The sequence below is a fragment of the Anomaloglossus baeobatrachus genome, chromosome 12, assembly GCF_048569485.1.
Source record: "Anomaloglossus baeobatrachus isolate aAnoBae1 chromosome 12, aAnoBae1.hap1, whole genome shotgun sequence".
NCBI classification, from domain to species: domain Eukaryota; kingdom Metazoa; phylum Chordata; class Amphibia; order Anura; family Aromobatidae; genus Anomaloglossus; species Anomaloglossus baeobatrachus.
Genome location: NC_134364.1, coordinates 143,410,537 through 143,435,278, shown reverse-complemented (window position 1 = coordinate 143,435,278; position 24,742 = coordinate 143,410,537). Strand labels below are relative to the sequence as shown.

At 43.1% G+C, this 24,742-nt stretch overlaps 1 long non-coding RNA gene across 1 annotated transcript; it reads right to left on the bottom strand.

The window, feature by feature from the left end:
- Positions 1–800: 800 nt before the first annotated feature.
- LOC142258031 (uncharacterized) lies at positions 801–23,367 on the bottom strand. Its single transcript, XR_012727700.1, has 3 exons — positions 23,154–23,367; positions 2,292–2,559; positions 801–1,873 (listed from the first exon to the last, which is right to left on the bottom strand). It is a non-coding gene; the product is annotated as an uncharacterized LOC142258031 (long non-coding RNA).
- Positions 23,368–24,742: the final 1,375 nt, after the last annotated feature.

The window sequence follows — 24,742 nt, the reverse complement described above, 5'->3', positions numbered from 1 at the left end:
TAGAGAAGCCCTTTTTTTTTTAATTATTTCATGAATTTCATGAAATAATTAAAAAAAAAAATGACGTAAGCTTCGCCTAATTTTGGTGTCCAGCCGGGTACAACTAGGCAGCTGGGGATTGGAATCCACAGTGAAGGGTGCCTAGGCTTTCTGGGCACCCCCACTGCGAATTGCAGTCCGCAGCCACCCCAGAAAATGGCGCTTTCATAGAAGCGCCATCTTCTGGCGCTGTATCCAACTCTTCCAGCTGCCCTGATGCCGGGTGGCTAGCTGGGTAATAATGGAGTTAGGGCTAGCTGTATATTATCAGCTAGCCCTAAGCCCGAAATTCATGGTGTCACGCCAATATTAGACATGGCCACCATGAATTTCTAGTAATGATAAAACAAAAAAACACAACACACAGAAAAATATTTTTATTAGAAATAAAACACAACACAATTAGTGACTCCATCTTTATTGAAATAAACCCCCCTCCGCAGTAATCCTGGGTTAGGGTCCCGCGCCGTCCAATCCGGATCCAATATCATCTGATCGGTTTGCTGGAAGGCAAAGCGATCAGATGATGTGTCAGGTTAAACTACGTGAATCACATGACACATCAGCTGATTGTATAAAAGCCGATTATACAATCAGCTGATGCATCAGTAGAAAAAAAATAAAATAAACACATACTCACTTATGTGCTGATTACCGGCAGCTCCTGCAGGGGAGTCTGATCCTGGCCCATCACTGCAGGAGCTGCCGGTAATCAGCTGATGAAGTCCCCTGACGGCAGGATCAGCTGATAGCCGGCCGGGCGCGAAAAAGCTGGCGAGACTACGATCAGCTGATGCGTCAGGTGACTGCATCAGGTGATCCACCGCCAGGTCCTGCAAGCTTCGTACGTGCCCCGGGGAGACTGCACACAGCCGAAGCGGCGGGACCGAGACAGGGGCTGGAAGCAGGCATGGCACCGGGACCCTGCAGACAGGTGAGTATGACATACACACACACACACACACATACACACTCACACACTGTATATACACACACACTGTATATACGCGCACACTCGCATACACATACACTGTATATACGCGCACACACACTTTCTTCCCCTGGCTGTGTAGAGCTGCTGCTATCTGTGTGATTTCACTGAGTGCACATCCACTGGGAAGAGGCAGGGAGGAGGGTTTGGGTGGGAGCAGAGTGGGTGTATTAGACACAATGGGTGTGTTAGATAAGCTAGACACCGCCCTAGAGCCACAAAGAGTTCTGGGACTTGTAGGAACTGAACACAGGAAGTCAGAGGAGAGATTAACCCCATCAGAGCTGGAGCCAGCAATGAGCATGTGCTGCTGGTGCACAATAAAAGGTAATTTTGCTGAAAAAACATAATAGATGTGTTGAGGGGCACATATTAGCAAGATTTATCAGAAAAAAAAATCAGTTTTGGTAACTGGACAACTTCTTTAAACTATCAGACATTAATCGTCTTGCTAAACGTGAGCTTCTGAAAATGCGTGCATCTGAGGCACTGCCATAGGCCCCAATATCAGCAAATAAAAAGCAGTAGTTTGTATCTACCATGGCTAAAATAACTACAGAAAAAAACTTATGATAATTAAAATATCTTGATGCAGAGTTAGGTGGTTTCTTCACTCTAATATGCTTTCCGTCAATGGCGCCAATACAATTAGGGAAAGCTGTTTTCTAAAAAAATTCTTCTGAAATGTGCATCCATTCCTGTGTTGAAGGCAGCTGCATGACATGATGCCTAAGGGTCTCCCATAGCACAGTGCAGGTATGCAGGATAATCTTGCCAATTGTAGACCTTCCCAATAAGAATTCGAAATGTAGACTGCTGATGGATTGCCCAGTTGCAAGGTAACTGAAATAGAAAAAAAACATGACATTACTTTGACTATTCATGAAAGTTGTTTTGCAATACAAATTTTTGTGTCATCCAATGACTGGCGAGATACTGTGTACGACTATTATTTTATTGCTTTTGTTGGAAATACATATGTGTTGATATGTACTTTCCATATTGGAAAAATAATTACTTTTCTGTTTAATAACCAAGATTGTTTGATTTATGACTCTTGTTTCTTTAATTTTAGAGTTAGAATGGTAGATGTGAGCACTCAGATCATATTTTAAGATTACAATGAGGTTATTTGATCTATATAAGTTTTCAGCAAATACCTAAATTTAAAATTACATAATTTCTACAAAATGATGCCTTTGAGATTTAACATGTATTTCCAAATAACAGATAAAGCATGAGTATACATGACAACACCTACCGTAAAGTCACCAACGGTCGTTCCTCAGGGGAGATGCTGAGGCGCATACAGGGGTCCTGATGCTTCAAACGATGGTACACAAGGCCAAGGATGTTGTCAAATGAATTCATGGTGAGATGGCAGTAGGCTTGGAATTTTGGTGCAAATTTCCGTATTTCGCCATAGAGAATATTAAAATGCCCATGTGTTTTCCTGAGCTTCACAAGGGGGTGAATCCACATCCTTCTCTCCAGTGGTGGCTCTTCTTCAATCATATGTCGCCTAACCCCTGTAAAAACATTAAAATTAATACATCTAGTTATCAAATATTTTATAGTAGGACATATATGTTCACAGTTCTGTTTATGTTGGAGGGCATAGTTTATTGATAAAGTTCTTTATAAGGAATAAATATTAAGATATATATAGATATATTGAATATACATAAGTGCTGACATGGAAGGATATATATATATATATACCATCTGGAAGCTTCTAGAGATTACACCATGTGACATGCGTCCAGCAGTAATTTCCCTATATGGTTTGAACAGTTGTCATATAACATGACACGATGGAGGGGGCTACTCCTGCTCCTGCACGTCGCCTACTGTCCCAGAAGCCTTCCAGGCTGCAAAATGAACACATGCTGAAAAGCTACGGTATATCACCCCTGCCTTACCATTCAGAATCCAAGGAGAGATGGATGAAGATTTTCTATTGATCAGTATGGACTAATTGAACTCTTACGTAAGCTGAGGAAGTATATTATTTTTCCTTTCTGTAACTGAACCCTGGCAACCATTTTAAATAGATAAAATACATTTATTTTTTACATTTTTGAAGTTCTTTCTTTCATGCGCTTTTACGTATTTGAAGAAAAATATATTTAAGAGTATATTTTTTAACATTTTGGAGAGCCAGCCATTCGTGTTTTTTTTTTTTTATTTTTTGTTGTTTCTTCACTTTGCAAACGGGGGGTTATAAGTAATACGTATCTCCTGCAAAGTATCAGGAATCGACAATTTATAAAAATCACGCAGAACCTAGAAAATACGGATAAGTTCAAGTCGCATGAATGTTTTTTTAAATGAACTTTAACCCCTTCACGACCACGGGCAGTAAAATTACGTCCTATTTTAACGTGACTTAACGACTAGGGACGTAATTTTACGGCCTAAACTTCATTTGATTGCCGTGGCCATAGCAACGGCTTTCAAATGATGTCCGCTGCTGTTTCTTACAGCAGGGGACCTTTGCTTGACCCCAGGGGGGTGGCATCGCCACCCCCCATAGGCGATCGATGTGATTGGCTGTTCAAATCTGAACCGCCAACCACATCGTTCGCACTAATTTCGGCAAAAATAATGCCCGAATTAGTGTGAGACTGTGAGATCCAGTTATGAGATGCCGTAGCAGCTACAGCAGATCATAGGTGGATCTCAAACATGTCGCCCCCAGCCCCTGCAGCACTGATTGGAGAGATCGTGCTATGACGCGCAATCGCTCCAATCAGTGTGCAGTGGGGCGGTCTAATCTGCGGGTGGCCGCCCTCCCCAGGCCTGTCCTGGTCTGGGGACCCTCCCCCAACATGTCTGCAGCGTGGAGTGGCTGGTTCTTTTGGTACCACGCCACCGCTGCTGCCGCCGCAGACGTCGCCTCTGCTGTCACCGCGCCTGCTCCAATGGTAAGTATTGCGCTCCGGCGATGGCCCCTGCGCGCTCCCGTGAAGTCAGCTAATTTTGCACTCAAAAATTCAAATGGCGCTCCTTACCTTCCGAGCCTTGCCGTGTGTCCAAACATTTGATTTCCATCACATATGAGGTATCTGCGTACTCAGGAGAAAATGCACAAAACATTTTATGGTGCATTTTTTCCTGATACCCTTGTGGAAAAAAAGCTACCTAGTTGAAGCAACCGTTTTGTGGTAAAAAAAAATAATTTTCTTTTCACAGCTCAACGTTATAAACTTCTGTGAAGCCCCCAGGTGTTCAAAGTGCTCACCAAACATCTAGAAAAATTATTTGAGGGCTCTAGTTTCCAAAATGGGGTCACTTGTGGGGGAGCTCCATTGTATAGGCACCTCAGGGGGTCTTCAAACCCGACATGGCGTCCGCTAATGAGTCAGCTAATTTTGCGTTCAAAAATTCAAATGGCGCGCCTTCCCTTCCGAGCTCCGCTGTGCGCCCAAACAATTGATTTTTACCACATATGGGGTATCAGCGTACTCAGGAGTATATGCACAATAAATTGTATGGTGCACTTTCTCTTTTCTCCCTTGTGAAAATGAAAATTTTATGGCTAAAGTAACATTTTTGTGTTAAAAAGTAAAATTTTCATTTTTTCCTTCCAAATTGCTTTGGTTCCTGTGAAGCACCTAAAGGGTTAATAAACTTTTTTGATGTGGTTTTGAGCAGAGTGAGGGGTGCAGTTTTTAGAATGGGGTCACTTTTGGGTATTTTCTGTCACCTCGGCCTCTCAAAGTCACTTCAAATGTGATGTGGTCCCTAAAAAAAATTATTTTCTAAATTTTGTTGGAAAAATGAGAAATCGCTGATGACCTTTGACCCCTTCTAACTTCCTAACGAAAAAAAAATTTGTTTCGAAAATTGCGCTGATGTAAAGTAGACATGTGGGAAAGTTTATTTAGTAACTATTTTGTGTGACATATCTCTCAGATTTATGGGCATACATTTTCAAAGTTTGAAAATTGCGAAATTTTCAAAATTTTTGCAAAATTTCCTAATTTTTCACAAATAAACGCAAAAATTATCGGTTTAAATTTACCACTGACATGAAGTACAATATGTCACGAAAAAACAATCTCAGAATCGCCAGGATCCGTTGAAGCGTTCCAGAGTTATAACCTGTCAAAGTGACACTGGTCAGAATTGCAAAAAATGGCCCGGTCATTAAGGTGTTCTAGTGGCCGGGGGTGAAGGGGTTAAAGAGTTACAAAGTCACAGAAGTGAACCTTTGACGTGTCTTTGAGCAAGAAAGACAAAGTCAGTCCATAACAAGTATTGGACGTGCTGAACAAGGTGAATCAAGTCTTAGAGGATTATCCATGAGATCATCTGATCATTTCAGGTAAGAAAATGGATTTTATCTTTTCATATGTTAAGCAAAGTAAACTTCAGTTCACTTATTCAGATATTTCTAATGTGGAAGAGCTTTGGTTAAGCTTTTATGGGGAGTGTGAACTTGAGAATTCACGTGTAGAATGTGCAAGGTCTTTTAATAGAGAGAAACAGAAAATCAGAAATGTCTGTCATTTAGTCTATGAATTTCAAAAGTTAATCATAGAAAAATGTAAAAATGGTGGAAATAGACAACCTGAATTGTCAGGAAAGTCAGTGATAGAGAAATCCAAAAACTGAATAGGATAACTGAAGTGAGCACTAATATATATATATTATGAGTGCAAGCCAAAAATTACATACTATATACGGATAAGGCTGCACATCAACTTAGATAATGGTATAATGCCTCAAGCATATGGACAAATATTGGAATATACAATGAAAAATGCTACTTGCTAATTTGAACATGTGAATAATGAATTGCATACCTGCCATGAATATTAGGAAAAAGGAGACATTGATCAATGTAACTGAGCCCCAAGGCCTCGTCAAGGCATATCTCTATATTGGGGTCCCTAGCTCTGTGACCCTAACTGTGTGTCATCTCATTGCAATTAAAAACTGCTATGGGTGGAGAGGGGTAACTAAGGACTTTCTTATATAGGAGAAGGAAAAAAACATGGCCGAAAGGGGCGGAGCTGTGTTCACATTCAGAAAAAGAAAGTCCTTAGTTACCCTAAATATCTAAATATCTCCTTTTTCCTAATATTCATGGCAGGTATGCAATTCATTATTCACATGTTCAAATTAGCAAGTAGCATTTTTCATTGTATATTCCAATATTTGTCCATATGCTTGAGGCATTATACCATTATCTAAGTTGATGTGCAGCCTTATCCGTATATAGTATGTAATTTTTGGCTTGCACTCATAATATATATATATTAGTGCTCACTTCAGTTATCCTATTCAGTTATATGTAGTTTTTTTCTGAATGTGAACACAGCTCCGCCCCTTTCGGCCATGTTTTTTCCATCTCCTATATAAGAAAGTCCTTAGTTACCCCTCTCCACCCATAGCAGTTTTTAATTGCAATGAGATGACACACAGTTAGGGTCACAGAGCTAGGGACCCCAATATAGAGATATGCCTTGACGAGGCCGTGGGGCTCAGTTACATTGATCAATGCGATTGCTAAATATCTCCTTTTTCCTAATATTCATGGCAGGTATGCAATTCATTATTCACATGTTCAAATTAGCAAGTAGCATTTTTCATTGTATATTCCAATATTTGTCCATATGCTTGAGGCATTATACCATTATCTAAGTTGATGTGCAGCCTTATCCGTATATAGTATGTAATTTTTGGCTTGCACTCATAATATATATATATATATTAGTGCTCACTTCAGTTATCCTATTCAGTTATATGTAGTTTTTTTCTGAATGTGAACACAGCTCCGCCCCTTTCGGCCATGTTTTTTCCATCTCCTATATAAGAAAGTCCTTAGTTACCCCTCTCCACCCATAGCAGTTTTTAATTGCAATGAGATGACACACAGTTAGGGTCACAGAGCTAGGGACCCCAATATAGAGATATGCCTTGACGAGGCCTTGGGGCTCAGTTACATTGATCAATGCGATTGCTAAATATCTCCTTTTTCCTAATATTCATGGCAGGTATGCAATTCATTATTCACATGTTCAAATTAGCAAGTAGCATTTTTCATTGTATATTCCAATATTTGTCCATATGCTTGAGGCATTATACCATTATCTAAGTTGATGTGCAGCCTTATCCGTATATAGTATGTAATTTTTGGCTTGCACTCATAATATATATATATTAGTGCTCACTTCAGTTATCCTATTCAGTTATATGTAGTTTTTTTCTGAATGTGAACACAGCTCCGCCCCTTTCGGCCATGTTTTTTCCATCTCCTATATAAGAAAGTCCTTAGTTACCCCTCTCCACCCATAGCAGTTTTTAATTGCAATGAGATGACACACAGTTAGGGTCACAGAGCTAGGGACCCCAATATAGAGATATGCCTTGACGAGGCCTTGGGGCTCAGTTACATTGATCAATGCGATTGCTAAATATCTCCTTTTTCCTAATATTCATGGCAGGTATGCAATTCATTATTCACATGTTCAAATTAGCAAGTAGCATTTTTCATTGTATATTCCAATATTTGTCCATATGCTTGAGGCATTATACCATTATCTAAGTTGATGTGCAGCCTTATCCGTATATAGTATGTAATTTTTGGCTTGCACTCATAATATATATATATTAGTGCTCACTTCAGTTATCCTATTCAGTTATATGTAGTTTTTTTCTGAATGTGAACACAGCTCCGCCCCTTTCGGCCATGTTTTTTCCATCTCCTATATAAGAAAGTCCTTAGTTACCCCTCTCCACCCATAGCAGTTTTTAATTGCAATGAGATGACACACAGTTAGGGTCACAGAACTAGGGACCCCAATATAGAGATATGCCTTGACGAGGCCTTGGGGCTCAGTTACATTGATCAATGCGATTGCTAAATATCTCCTTTTTCCTAATATTCATGGCAGGTATGCAATTCATTATTCACATGTTCAAATTAGCAAGTAGCATTTTTCATTGTATATTCCAATATTTGTCCATATGCTTGAGGCATTATACCATTATCTAAGTTGATGTACAGCCTTATCCGTATATAATAGAGAAATCCAAAGACTGCTTAGAACCTGGAATGTCAGTCAGTGATATTGTGAATTCTGACTGTAATGTTGCAAATGAAAAGTCAGATTTAGACTGTAATTTTGCTAATCAGAATCCTGAAGATGGCGGCAGACATGTTCCGTGTATTCAAGGTGACTTTCAGGACACCGGGAAAGAAGCAGGAAATGACGTAGAGAAGCCAGAAGGGGGAGGAGCCAGAGTGGGAGACGTGCAGAAAGTTGTCAAAGTAGGACACGTGCACAGAGAAAATGGCGACGATCAGTTTCTAAAAATAGAACAGACTAAGTTAGGGATTAAAATTAGAAAGAGTCTATTGGACTTATGCAAATTAATTCCCGCATATAATCCTAAAATATATGTTTGCAGAAATTCAGAGATATTTGAAAGCTCCGTTGAAAAATTAAATTTAACCAATAGTGAAAAGACTCAGTTATTCCGTATATGGATACCTCAGCATTTTTTCAGACGATTGGCATTAAAAAAGTCTTCTGACAATGAGACATTTGATTGTTCAAATGATAACGATATCATAAGGCTGAAAAATCTCATCTTCTGTGAAAGAAATGAAGCGAATCCAGATTATGAGATGTTAAAGGAATTGAATTACAAATTGAAGAGAATGAAAGTACGTTCTCATTTATGTCCATTTTTGAATGTTTATATAGGGCGGTCATTCCAAATGTCAGATTAAAATCTTTAATTTCCACATTCATAAGGAAATTTAATTTCCTTGATAATGCAGCTTGTACGGTGGCATTAAATAAAAAGTCCCTATTCGAATGTACGACATTTATCGATTTTGTTAGAGATCACCAAAGTCAATCAAAACAGAAATTAATTAATTCTGAAAAACCAACACGAAAAAGGGAGAGATTCTGTGAAAAACCAACAGTGTCTCCCAGATCCAGATATTTCTGTGACAGAATGTATGAAATTCGCAGGAAATTGCATACGTGTTACAAACCATACAATCCATCACAATTATTATCTAAAAATCTTTTTCCACAGGAAAAACCTTTGTTTCCCTTGTCTCCAGTGAAGGGATTGGTCACAGGATCAGATATTAATGATCCCAGACAAATGATGAGTAAAAGCTTTGAAAGACAGAAACAGGTGTCTTGTGCAGATTCTCTCCCCGGGTTACTATTGAAAGAAGAAACAATGTTGTCCAGAGAATTTGACAGCCAGCGACAGCTGGGTGGTTTTTCAGAGAGGAGACATTCTTTCTCATTTAAGGAGAAAAATTGAGTTACAAAATAATTTCCATTCCAATATTCTGGAAATTACTGTAATAGATCGGATCTTGAAAAAATTGAGGTTTGGGTTTTAGCTGGATAAAAGGGGTCTTCTGGATAAAATAATTTTGCTATTTGATCATGATTATTCATATACAGTGAATCTATGCATTACATATATACATACAGTTAGGTCCAGAAATATTTGGACAGTGACACGTTTTATTTTAGCTGTTTACAAAAACATGTTCAGAAATACAATTATATATATAATATGGGCTGAAAGTGCACACTCCCAGCTGCAATATGAGAGTTTTCACATCCAAATCGGAGAAATGGTTTAGGAATCATAGCTCTGTAATGCATAGCCTCCTCTTTTTAAAGGGACCAAAAGTAATTGGACAAGGGACTCTAAGGGCTGCAATTAACTCTGAAGGCGTCTCCCTCGTTAACCTGTAATCAATGAAGTAGTTAAAAGGTCTGGGGTTGATTACAGGTGTGTGGTTTTGCATTTGGAGGCTGTTGCTGTGACCAGACAACATGCGGTCTAAGGAACTCTCAATTGAGGTGAAGCAGAACATCCTGAGGCTGAAAAAAAAAGAAAAAATCCATCAGAGAGATAGCAGACATGCTTGGAGTAGCAAAATCAACAGTCGGGTACATTCTGAGAAAAAAGGAATTGACTGGTGAGCTTGGGAACTCAAAAAGGCCTGGGCGTCCACGGATGACAACAGTGGTGGATGATCGCCGCATACTTTCTTTGGTGAAGAAGAAATCATTCACAACATCAACTGAAGTCCAGAACACTCTCAGTGAAGTAGGTGTATCTGTCTCTAAGTCAACAGTAAAGAGAAGACTCCATGAAAGTAAATACAAAGGGTTCACATCTAGATGCAAACCATTCATCAATTCCAAAAATAGACAGGCCAGAGTTAAATTTGCTGAAAAACACCTCATGAAGCCAGCTCAGTTCTGGAAAAGTATTCTATGGACAGATGAGACAAAGATCAACCTGTACAAGAATGATGGGAAGAAAAAAGTTTGGAGAAGAAAGGGAACGGCACATGATCCAAGGCACACCACATCCTCTGTAAAACATGGTGGAGGCAACGTGATGGCATGGGCATGCATGGCTTTCAATGGCACTGGGTCACTTGTGTTTATTGATGACATAACAGCAGACAAGAGTAGCCGGATGAATTCTGAAGTGTACCGGAATATACTTTCAGCCCAGATTCAGCCAAATGCTGCAAAGCTGATCGGACGGCGCTTCATAGTACAGATGGACAATGACCCCAAGCATACAGCCAAAGCTACCCAGGAGTTCATGAGTGCAAAAAAGTGGAACATTCTGCAATGGCCAAGTCAATCACCAGATCTTAACCCAATTGAGCATGCATTTCACTTGCTGAAATCCAGACTTAAGACGGAAAGACCCACAAACAAGCAAGACCTGAAGGCAGCGGCTGTAAAGGCCTGGCAAAGCATTAAGAAGGAGGAAACCCAGCGTGTGGTGATGTCCATGGGTTCCAGACTTAAGGCAGTGATTGCCTCCAAAGGATTTGCAACAAAATATTGAAAATAAAAATATTTTGTTTGGGTTTGGTTTATTTGTCCAATTACTTTTGACCTCCTAAAATGTGGAGTGTTTGTAAAGAAATGTGACAATTCCTACAATTTCTATCAGATATTTTTGTTCAAACCTTCAAATTAAACGTTACAATCTGCACTTGAATTCTGTTGTAGAGGTTTTTTTTCAAATCCAATGTGGTGGCATGCAGAGCCCAACTCGCGAAAATTGTGTCACTGTCCAAATATTTCTGGACCTAACATATATATATATATATATATATATACAATCTATATTATAAGTAGTGATAGTATAAGCAAAGTCATGTCTTCATTTAGTTATGATAGTCTAAAATTTTATAAATTAATAATTTGATCTCTGTATATGAATAATAATATTTAAAATGTAATAATAAGAGGAAGTAACTGAGTTTAAGTGTTTCATTTTTTTATCATAAATATGATGAAAATTTTATTCTTTTATTTCCCTCAGAATTTATCAGTAAAGCAGATTGATGAAGTATTAACTTTTTATTTATACATTTGTTCTTGTCCTCAATCAGGTAACATATATCTTATTGTGTAAGGTTAATTGCGAAAGCATGATTATTAATAATAATAATAATAATAATAATAAGAAGAAGAAGAATTATTATTTTCTCAGGTACCAATTGCCAGAGGACCATTAGTTTAACATTTCTATTATGAATATATATCTTCTTTAGAGTTATTAGAAATGTAATCTGAGTTTTGGAGTGGAGTAAAACTGCTTGCTGTTTTGGAATGGAATGTTCTTTGCACGTAACCAAAGCATGTGACACTTGAATTACTAAAGCTAATAATAATAAATGTCTGTCCTATGGTCAAATGTATAGTATGTGACTATCAAAGGTACCTGTCACTCATGAGTATATGGAATGAATAAAATCATTTATATTAGTATCATATTTTGAAATGCGCATAGGAAAATTGGAAAAACAGGGATTTGTGTCTGTCAATGTTTCTATGTGGATGTATATTAAAGAACCATGACAGTCTTGTGTGCATAGATGTGTCTATGAATGATTGATTGTCTGAGCAGCTGCCAATGTCAATTACTTGGTTAAGAGATCTTTGAAGCTTCCAAAAGAAAAAAAAGGGAATTTTTGTTTTAATTTCGAGGTTATAATATGTATGTATATTATTAGAATAAATAAGTTATAGTACATAAGTATAAATAATGAAGGAATTTATACAGAATATATCTTATTCATAGACATATTTCTTTAGTATAGAGATGTTAGGATCCTTATTAAAGGTTTATTCTGAAGAATTACATTCTAGAATAAGGTTTTAACGTTTTGATTTTTATACAGTTATGAGTTACTTCTTTTACTGATACACAGATTGGTAATCATTTTTCTTTTAAAATATGGAAGGGATATTTATAATATGGTCTTGAAGATATACAACAAATTTTAATTTAATTTAATTTTGACATTAATTTTTTATAACATCATATTGATGATATTAAAAGAAAAAGGTTTGTTCTCAATCACACATTTATATTTGATTAATATATGTGTCTACAGAATACTTTAATAATTAATATTTCAAGTACAAAGGAAGAATTGGGAATAAAAAAATATATTTGAAGTATATCATAATGCATTTATATACTAAGAGAAGAGTATTATTTGCAAGTTACATGACTTAATTATTTTTATAGGTTACTGATATGATAGGTATGGAAATCCTATAAGATACTGGTAATATTAAGGTTATGTATTATTAAAGTCATAAGTGTTATATACATAGAAGGCCTTATTTTATTTCAATTTTTATTTTTATTCCGATTTTCTTTTTTCCTTTTATTCCTATTTTTTATATTAATTATTTTTATTTAATATTCAAATTTTTAATCAAAATTTTAATTCTACAATTTTTTATTTTTCCTTCAAATTTTAAATAACTCAATTGAGAAATACTTCAATATTTAGTTAAGTAATATCTAAAATAAGAATATTACTTTATTAAATATGAATCATATTAAAAAGGAAAGTTCCACTTTTTTGGAAGAAAAGAATACTTCCTTCATCAATATATACAATTATTTACTTCCTAGTAATACATTATTCTTACATTAGTATGTTAACACAATAAGGATGAAATATTACTTATAGTTACACATTTTCTTATATAGTAGGTTATTTAATAAATAATAGACAAATCAAATAAATTAAGTTAGAGTAATAAAGATGGAAGATCGAGGTACATCTAGGTTTACCTTCCTATATTTACAAATAATATATATTATAATTTCTTAATCAATAATTTATAATGTATAATATTGTGTTTTGATGGAATCATCCAATCTTTTCTAAAAGGTTATTTGCTTTGGTTTATAATTTTACAAATGATCTAACTAAATAAGCCACATTGTTGCCTTTCATATTTATAATATGGTACATGTAATAGGTATACATTATATTATTTCATATTTTATATTACATTTTGGTTACATTCAACACATTGCCAACTATGGGTTTGGAAAGGTAATTACACCAATGTCAAAAAAGGTCATTACATGAGAATACTATTGTCTATACCATTATGCAGTATTATTACATCATTCTAAGTATCAATTATATTAATACTTCTACGATAATAATAATGACATGGTATTATAGTATTAAAGTTATGATACGCTGTGACATTTATTAGTGATAGTTATTGCCATATTTGGTATTTAGATTAGGGAATGAAGACTTCAATCAAGAATAAGATAAAAGACTTTTATTAATTTTTCTAAAGTTAAAAGGGATTCTACAAAAAGGTTTAAAAGGCTGAAATTCAACGGTCCAAAAGGTAACGTCTCAAATAAGACTGTGTTACATACAAAATACTTACCGCGCCTGGACCTCAGAAACACAGTGATCTCATGGTGCCAGGATGGACAATCACACATGGTCTGTGCATTAAGACCTCACTACAGTTACTAAGGAGAGCAATGACGTGTTAAAGTTAACCCCTGTCGTGCTGACCAAGAACGTCTTAACATCTGTTCCAGGATTTGACAACAGGCAGCGCGGAGAATAAAGGTGACTAATGTAAATTACACTGCACAGACAACAAAGACTGATGCTATTCTGCTACACTCATGAACTGTGGTTTATCAACATTGGCTATGGACTTTGTAATAAAGAATAAAGTTTATGGACTTGATCTAACGATGATAAACGCAATACGGGACTGTATTAAATGGGTAACCATTCATCTTTTATCAAAGGATATATTTCTAAGAGACTGTTTATGCCCGATTGCATGGGAGATAAGAAGACATCAACCCAGAGGACATCATATGGTGACCGGATTTGTTTTGCATCTTTTAAATTTAGGAAAGTATAATTATATATTTTATATGATTATCAGTCACGGCCTACCATAACATGAATCCACATTATTATATTATTGAACTTACAACATGAATAATACAAATTGAATATTTTTCATTATTATTGATATTAATCCATTATCGCCAAATAAGGGAAAAAGATCCGTTATTTTAATGATGTATTAATTAATTTTCGGGGTCTCATTAATAATAATAATTCACCCGCTTCAAGGGGGAATTGTAAAAACATTAAAATTAATACATCTAGTTATCAAATATTTTATAGTAGGACATATATGTTCACAGTTCTGTTTATGTTGGAGGGCATAGTTTATTGATAAAGTTCTTATTAGGAATAAATATTAAGATATATATAGATATATTGAATATACATAAGTGCTGACATGGAAGGATATATATATATATATATATATATACCATCTGGAAGCTTCTAGAGATTACACCATGTGACATGCGTCCAGCAGTAATTTCCCTATATGGTTTGAACAGTTGTCATATAACATGACACGATGGAGGGGGCTACTCCTGCTCCTGCACGTCGCCTACTGTCCCAGAAGCCTTCCAGGCTGCAAAATGAACACATGCTGAAAAGCTACGGTATATCACCCCTGCCTTACCATTCAGAATCCAAGGAGAGATGGATGAAGATTTTCTATTGATCAGTATGGACTAATTGAACTCTTACGTAAGCTAATGAAGTATAATATTTTTCCTTTCTGTAACTGAACCCTGGCAACCATTTTAAATAGAAAAAATACATTTATTTTTTACATTTTTGAAGTTCTTTCTTTCATGCGCTTTTACGTATTTGAAGAAAAATATATTTAAGAGTATATTTTTTAAAAACCCCAAATCTCCTAGATATCAACCAGAGCAAATACATGGTTGCTTCATTGGAGAGACATATTTTGGAGTGTGTATAATGTGAGAATGAGCTCAGAAGCCATGTTTGTAAGTGTTCTTTAAGCAAACTAACCAAATTGGGTAGTTAATTGACCAATTAAACACACCAGAAGCACATTATGATGGGCTAACAAGGATATTTGTGTGAAAATACGGATCTGGAAAAACGGAAGGCACACGGACTACACACGTACGTATTTTATGTCAATACGGACATTCCACACGCACACACGGCTCGCATACGCCATCACACGGATGCCATACGTAGCGGAGAAACGCCCCTAAAAACGGAACACGGACCCGAAAAACGGACCGTAAGACACATACGTTTTTTTTGCGGAAGTGTGTTTTAGGTCTAAGGGGTACTTCTCACATAGCGAGATTGCTAGTGAGATCGCTGCTGAGTCACGGTTTTTGTGACGCTCCAGTGACCTCATTAGCGATCTCACTTTGTGTGACACTGAGCAGCGATCTGGCCCCTGCTGTGAAATCGCTGCTCGTTACACACAGTGCTGGTTCATTTTTTGGATGTTGCTCTCCCGCTGTGAAGCACACATGGCTGTGTTTGACAGCGAGAGAGCAACGATCTAAATGTGCAGGAAGCAGGGAGTCTGCTTCTGACAGCCTGCGGTAAGCTGTAACCAAGGTAAATATTGGGTTACCAAGCGAAGGGCTTTGCTTGGTTACCCGATATTTACCTTGGTTACTAGCGTCCGCCGCTCTCAGGCTGCCAGTGCCGGCTCCCTGCTCCCTGCACACGTAGCCGGAGTACACATCGGGTAAATAAGCAAAGCGGTTTGCTTATTAACCCGATGTGTACTCTGGCTAGGAGTGCAGGAAGCCAGTGCTAAGCGGTGTGCGCTGGTAACCAATCACTTGGTTACCTGATATTTACCTTAGTTACCAAGCGCAGCATCGCTTCCACGCGTCGCTGGGGGCTGGTCACTGGTCGCTGGTGAGATCTGCCTGATTGACAGCTCACCAGCGACCATGTAGCGACGCACCAGTGATCCTGACCAGGTCAGATCACTGGTGGGATCGCTGGAGCATCGCTAAAGTGTGACAGTACCTTTACCCTAACTACAAACACCAGAACTCCACATCTCCATAGCTGTGATGGCTCAGTGACCTGGGATGGAGTTGGGTCAGGTATTTGATTGTTTGTATTGTGCACCTGTCATCCCATAAAATTTCCCAATAACATTGGTTAAATCGCACTTTTTTTTAATCGTGTTCCCGTTTTTCAGTACACTATATAGTAAAACTAACTATTTCTTTCTAAAGTACAACTCGTCGCACAAAACATAAGCCTGATATGGCTATAGAGACGGAAAACACTTACTGCTTAACACACTTACGGCTCTCAGAAGAAGGGGAGCCAAAAATGGAAAATCGCCTGGGGGTGAAAGGGTTAAGAAGGCAACACAAGAGCCACTCCAGAATAAGCACTCTCTACCCAGAGTAATCAGATTACTTTCCTGAATCTCTTAGGCCTCCTTCACACATCTGTGTTTCCAGTATGTGTGACGTCTGTTTTCACACGTAAGCATACCTCCCAACATTTAAAGATGAGAAAGAGGGACAAAGGGGCAATTTTAGGCCACGCCCCCTAACACACCCATTTTGCAATCTGTCACGCCCACATTCAATCCTTTTCAACACTGCTGATCACATTGTTTAAGGCTGCGTGCCCACGATCAGTGTTTCTAGCATTTTGGATGTAGCGTGTTTTTGCTGTGTCCAAAACACTGCGTTGTACAGTACAAGCACAGTGGAGGGATTTCTAGAAATCCCGTGCCCACTGGCTTGTTTTTTCTGCAGCAAACACTGACCTGCGGAGCGTCTTTCCAGACTGCAGCATATCAATTGTTTGCTGCAGTTGCATGCGTCCTCCGTAGGGAGAACACAGCAGGAGACCGCAGCGCACTGAACCCTGATCGTGGGCATAGGCAGCTGCGTTCTCCTGCGGAGGAGACTTGCAGCCCCGCAGGTCAGGACCCGCTGCCTCCCGGACACAGTGAGTCCTGATCGTGGGCACAGGCAGCTGCGGTCTCCTGCATTCTCCTGCGGAGGAGACGTGCAGCCCCGCAGGTCAGGACCCGCTACCTCCAGGACACAGTCCTGATCGTGGGCACAGGCAGCTGTGGTCTCCTGTAGAGGAGACTTACAGCCCCGCAGATCAGGACCCGCTGCCTCCAGGACACAGCGAGTCCTGATCATGGGCACAGGCAGCTCCGGTCTCCTGCGTTCTCCTGCAGAGGAGACGTGCAACCCTGCAGGTCAGGACCCGCTGCCTCCAGGACACAGCGAGTCCTGATCATGGGCACAGGCAGCTGCGGTCTCCTGCGTTCTCCTGCAGAGGAGAATTACAGCCCCGCAGGTCAGGACCCGCTGCCTCCAGGACACAGCGAGTCCTGATCATGGGCACAGGCAGCTGCGGTCTCCTGCGTTCTCCTGCGGAGGAGACGTACAGCCCCGCAGGTCAGGACCCGCTGCCTCCAGGACACAGCAAGTCCTGATCATGGGCACAGGCAGCTGCGGTCTCCTGCGTTCTCCTGCGGAGGAGACGTGTAGCCCCGCAGGTGAGGACCCGCTGCCTCCAGGACACAGTGAGTCCTGATTGTGGGCACAGGCAGCTGTGGTCTCCTGCAGAGACTTACAGCCCCGCAGGTCAGGACCCGCTGCCTCCAAGACACAGTGAGTCCTGATCGTGGGTACGGGCATACGCACATATACGGTACATATTTGAAGACAAATTCCGTAAAATACATATAAACAGACAAATCTATACACAGTCATCATACATCATACATATACACACATTGGAGGTAATAATATGGGGAAGCCAGCAGCAGCCACACTCACCTACCCCGCTTGTCTCTGTCCAGTTCCTCCTCGGCATGTGATTACTTGGCATCACTTTAACAGACCTAGCCACGCACAGTGAACACTGACACCACTGTGTATGTATCACAAGGGAGGATGGGGGTTTTATATACTAATCTATATATATATATATATATATATATATATATATATATATATATATATATATATACACATACTGTATATGTATACACTGTATATATACAGTATATATCACAGGAGGGGCTGGGGGCTACAGTATATACATCACAGGAGGGGCTGGGGGCTGCAGTATATACAGCACATGAGGGGCTGGGGGCTGCAGTATATACAACACATGAGGCGCTGGGGGCTACAGTATATATATATCACAGGAGGGGCTGGGGTTACAGTATATACATCACAGGAGGGGCTGGGGTTACAGTATATACATCACAGGAGGGGCTGGTGTTATAGTATATACAGCACAGGAGGGTCTTGGGGCATAGACAGTACTTGAGGGGGCATACATATTAGGCCAGTTTCAGACGTCAGTGATTCTGGTACGTATGTGCTAGTTTTTATACGTGCCAGAATCACTGACCTATGCAGATCCATTATAATCAATGGGTCTGCACACACATCAGTGATTTTTCACTGACCGTGTCTCCGTGCGGCGTACATGCGTATCCGTGATTGCCACACAGAAACATGTCCGTTTTTTTCTGGCATCACTGATGTCCCACGGACCACACTATGGTGTGATCCATGAAACACGTACCAGAAAAACACGAACATTGAAAATAAAAAGCTTTTTCAACTCACCTTCTACAGCGACGCTGAGTTCGGCAGCTGCTCTCTGCTTCTTCCTGCCGATTCATTATGGCATGCATATTCATTTATGCAGCCAGAGCTGACCCGGAAGTAGCTGCAGAGGTGAGAGAGCGGTGGCTGGATGCTGAATCGCGGGACTCTTCAGCACCACGGAGAGCAGGAGCCGGGGCAGGTGAGTATATGTTCATGTGCAATCACGGAGTACGGATCACGTATCACGGATTGCACATGGACAACCACTGTGTGCCGTGAATCACGGAGTATGAAGGGACATATGCGTGTTTAACACGTCAGTGAAGAACGTCTGGGTTTTTCACTGAGGGGCATACACGTTACTAAGTGGTATACACATTACTGGGGGAAATACACTTTACTGTGGGGCATATAAATAACTGGTAGCATAGATATTACTAAGGGGCATATAGCTCTGGTGTTGGGGCTTATACAGCTCTGGGGGCACATACAGCTCTGATAGGGGGGCTGGGGCATACAGATCTGGTGGGAGGGGGCTGGGGGCATACAGATCTGGTGAGGGGGGGAGGTGGCTGGAGGCATATAGCTCTGGTGTGGTGAGGAGAGGGCTGGGGCATACAGATCTGGTGAGGGGGGGCTGGGGGATACAGATCTGGTGAGAGGGGGCTGGAGGCATATAGATCTGGTGAGGGGCTAGGGGGCATAAAGATCTGGTGAGGGGGCTAGGGGGCATACAGATCTGGTGTGGGGGCTGGGGGGCATACAAATCTGGTGTGGGGGCTGGGGGGCATACAAATCTGGTGTGGGGGCTGGGGGGGCATACAGATCTGGTGAGGGGGGGTGGCTGGAGGCATATAGCTCTGGTGAGGAGAGGGCTGGGGCATACAGATCTGGTGAGGGGGGGCTGGGGGATACAGATCTGGTCGGAGGGGCCTGGAGGCATACAGAGCTGGGGAAGGCTGGGGGGCATATAGATCTGGTGAGGGGCTGGGGGGCATACAAATGTGGTATGGGGGCTGGGGGGCATACAAATCTGGTGTGGGGGCTGGGGGGCATACAAATCTGGTGAGGGGGCCATAAAGATCTGGTGAGGAGGGTGGCTAGTGGCATATAGTTCTGGTGAGGAGGGGGCTGGGGCATACAGCTTTGGGTAGGTGAGGGATCACATACAGCGTTCCTTGGTGCTGCAGCTCCTTTCCCTCCAGTCTCTTCATCTGTGGACAGAGCTCAGCATGTCGCACGGTAGCTCCGCCCACAGATGCACTTCCGTACACAAGCAGCCCAGCAGTGAGCAGTGCACTGGGCTGAAGGTGCCGGATTTAAAGCGCCGGCAGCCAGGAAAGTGCTGCTGCTGCCCACCCATAACAGCGGCAGCACACAGAGCCAGAGCAATGAAGTAGCGCTTGGCTCTGCTCATGTGGATAGAAGGGGGAGAAAGTCAGACGGGGTGAGAGCGGGTGGGCAGAGCCACGGGACACATGGCTCAAGATCATGACACCGGGACACCCACTGAAATCCGGTACAGTCCCGCTGTATCCGGGACGGTTGGGAGGTATGCGTAAGGGAGACACTGACACATGTAGAGCCATTAAAATCCCTGGGTCTGCACACACGTGCGTGTTTCCACATGGACCTAATATCCTTGTGGAGCATATGGTTGTCCGTGTGCTCCACACGTAGACATGTCCGTTTTTCTCCGGCAGCACAGATTTCACACGGACCACACACTGATGTAATCTGTGTGACATCAGTGTGACAAGTACCGGAAAAAGAGATAGAAACTTAAATAGATAGAAACGCGTTGTAATAATAGGAGTGCCTAATTAATAAAGTTCAAATAACTAATATCAGCATATATCCTATTTGCGCTATATTAGACCGAAAGAACTTTTTCAAGTACCGGAAAAAAACACTTGTCTGGGAAATAAAATGATTTTGTATACTGGCCTGTCTCCACTGCTGATGTGTCCAGCACTGCTGTCAGTTGTTTCCGACCCCCGCTTATTATGCTCATTGCATATTCACTGCACCGAGGACTGGAAGCAGCAGCAGTGCCGGACACAGCAGCACCATGGACAGGTAAGTATAGAAGCTCATGCTGTCCATGGGCTAGCTGGATGTCACACGGATAGAACACTGACAGCACATACTGAACACACACATGAACACATGCACACATATACGCACCTACACCACGGACCGTGGAAAACGTGTGTTTTGCATGGTTGTGTGAAAAAGCCTTATAGTGGGATTTTCTTGAAGACGAGAAGCATGTATGAATATTTTACTAAAGATATTTCATTTGATAAGAAATTATATGTGCCCAATAGGGAAAATGATCTGTCTCTGTCACCTCTCTCCAGTACAGACCAGTGACAGCTTCTGGGACAGAGTCTCTTTGTTTGAAACTCCGCAGAATAAATGGATTTCCATTCCTTTGGGGAGGAGAGGGTTAATGTCAGTATTCCTTGCAAGCAAATGTAACACCTTGGGGTCGTGGGGTTTTCACCGACTTGTCGCTAGACCGGGGGTGCAGATCCTCTACGTCGTCACGGGCTGGCCTAACCCGGTTTCGTGACCCCGAGGCATACAGAAGGGAGGGAAGGCAGTGGACAGGAGTAAGGATGGAGGATGGGAGTAATAGTGACGGCAAAGAAAGTCTTTTTAGATCGTGACCCCACCTGTGGTCCACAGCCAGAGATGGGCCGCCACTGGGGGTACTGCTTTCCGGGGCTGATGGTGAAGGTCGCAGCCGGGATGGTGTCGCTTCCCACAGGCGGAGCGGGGTTACCCTGGGGAGGATGATGAAGGACGGACGGGGATGGTGGTAGTCCCCGTTGGTGCCGCAGCGCTGGGCGACGGCGACGGCACATGAGAGGCAGAGGCTGCAGTTCCAGGTCATTTACTCACAGGTAGTTCAGGACCTGCCCCAGAGTACCGGTCTCTGCCACAATGGGCTCCAGCCAATCCTGGATAGTCGGTAGTCACCGCCAGTGCCTGTGGAAGTCTTTCTAGTGAAGTGTCCCCTATTTGCTCTCCGGAACCCTGGCCGAGCCTCCTGCTCCAAGCCACGGGCCCCACGAAGAAAGAGAAACACTCATCTCCTGTTGTCTGTGCGAGATGTTATCCCAAGCTGTGCCCGGGAAAGTCTGCTGTAGTGAGATGGTTGCGCCAATATGACGCCCTGGACTATTCAGGTCGTCACAGGGTTCTGCACGCTCTTTTTCTTAGTGCAGGATTCAACCCCCCATGGTTCTGGGTCTCCATCCTGCAGTACTGCCTCCATCAGCATTCACAAATCCTAGATACACTTTGCACCACATCTGTCAGGCACACCAGTGGGTTGCTTAAGCAGTAATAGGGCCGCCCACCTAGGGGTCAGGCAGGGAGGTGGGAGGTGTCAAGTGAGTCGAGTAGGAACCCTCGAGCTGTGAGGAGCTCTGAGGAAGCTGGGAGTTGGAGCTCCCAGGGGAGAAGTAAACTAGGTCGCAGACGGTGGTCTGGACCTAGAGGAATCGGACCCCCAGTCGCAGGGGATTAAGGCTAGGTGCCTGAAACCCATTGTCGCGGCCGAAGGGGTGGGAACACCACTCGCCTGGAATTGCTGGCGCTCGGGTTCGGTGCTTCTGCTCCCCGGTGGCTCGAGCACGGGGCTGGACCCGGGGCTCGAGCAGCGCCTCCTCTCCCACGAGTGAATAGGGGAGGTTTTTGGTGGATATTTGGGATGTCGGTCGTGACGCCACCCACGGGTTGTGGTGATGGTGGGCACCACCGCTGCTGGTGACGGGGGATCCCGGGAGCGATGGCGGACAGCAGCTAAGCTGTTGACCCCTCCGTGGGTAGGGGCTGTTGGTCCCGGGGCTCGGTTGGGGAGGTAGGGAGGAGGTATAGGTGCAAGTGCTGAGGCAGGGAGGCAGCGTGGGCGCAGGTGCAACGTTGCGGTGCAGCTCGGTGCGGTGCCGGATGGCACTGTTGTACTCACTCAGACAGGAAAGGACAGAGTCTCTGGTAAACCAAACGGCTGGATGGACGGGGCCCACAGCCGATTGCGGTGTTCTCACTCTCCCCGGATGGGTTGATGGTGGCTGTCGTTTTCCTGCACCTGTGTAAGTGTATTTGACTCCTATGGCTTCCCACGGGTAGTCCGCTCCCCAGCGTGTACGTGTCGGGAGAGCCCGTTTGCCCGCAGGCGCTGGTCCTTGGATCTCTGGCACTTGGCGGTGGCACTTATTCGGACGGGTTGGGCTGTTGCCTTCTGACGGGACTTGGGTGGGAATGAATCCCTAAGGTTCAGACCGCAATCAGATAATTTTACCTTTACGGCAGCTCCCAGCCTGGTCGGGGTCTGAGTACCCTGCCTTGGTGCTTGGCTTCAATCTGCTCCCTGGTTCGGTACTGGCGGGCCACCGCCCGACCCCGGTCCTACGGTTCCGCTGACCTCCTCCTGTGTGATGTTAGTGTACTGTGACCCCTGGGGTCAAGGGCGTCACATTCCCCCTTGGTTAAATGCAGACCGTCCGCGGGCTGCCCGTCCATCACCGGTTTTATTTTCTGAAAAATATAAATAACAGGGAAACAAACAAACGGTAAGCATATTTTTTTCAGATCTTCCCTTACGGGAGGTGCATCACTTTAAACGTTACAAACGGTAATAAAACATTTTTAATAACAATGGACGGGTCCCAGTTCTTCCGCTTCCCCACCCAAACAACCTAAACCTTGATGCTGCCCCTAAGAAACGGGCAGCACCCATTTTCCCCAGTCCGGAAACAGGAACCTGGTTCAGGTCGCCCAAGCGGGAACGGGTACGGTGTCTCGCACCCGGTTGTCACTCAGGGGGCCCCACTCCCAGGGGGACCCCTGACCCCGGAGGATGGTCGCCGGTCCTGGTGGTGACCGGACCCCAGCCTGCTCTATTGCAGGTCCTTCCTCCAACCTGCCTCTCCGGAGGCGGTTAACGGGACTCCAGCCCGGAATTATTTACAAGCCCACCAGTTTGTGGGTGGCCTGCGAGTTCTCGGCCTTGTTCATAATTTCTCATGTGGAAGGGGCTTTTAGGGGATAAAAGGTGGCAAATGGGGACAACATCAGTCCCAACTGGGACAGGCGCTTCACAGCTCAGCGCTGCCTAAAGATAAACATAAATACACTGATGGTCCCAACGGGGGACAACTGTGCTGCAACGGTTGACCGCTGCCTTCACTTGAGGTCGCCTTCCTCATACTCCTCTAGCTCCACATCCGGACGGTACGGTGGGGGAGGAGACTGGGGCCGCCTTGGGACACTGCGGCCTTCTCTCCCCTTCACATCAAGGGCGAACCAGCCCCTCTCCCCACAGTGTCGGGTGTACGTCACCAGGTCACCCGGTTGCAGGTCATGGCCAGGGTGGCCCGTCGGGAAATAGGAGTTCACATCTCTGCGAGCCACAAAGATTTCGGCCTCCAGGCCCGGCTCGTAAATGAACCCCCATCCTCGCTGGGGATTGAACCGCCTGACCTGGCCCTTGTAGATCGGGCCCTGCACCCGGTAGGTGGCGTTCCGGAGATTGTCTTTTTCCCGGATTGTGCGGGCCAGCACTTCAGCTCTCTGCCGCTCCCTGGTGGCAAACTTGCGGCCCAGCTGGCTCGGCTGCCGTTCCCAAAAGAGAGCATCTGCATGCCCCTGCTGCGCGCGGGTCGGGCCCCGCCGGATCTCCCCCGTACCGGCTACGACCGATACCCTCACTGGGAAGTCGCGCGGTGACGCTGCCTTACAGCGGCGACCCGGCGCTGCCTCAGCCAAGGCGTGGGGTTCAGGGATGACAGGCCTCACCTGCTGGGCTCTCCTGCCGGCGGCTTCCACTTCTTCCGTGGCTGGGCAGCCTGCCGGGGCCGGGATTCTCTTTGGCGCGGTCACTTCTGGGGC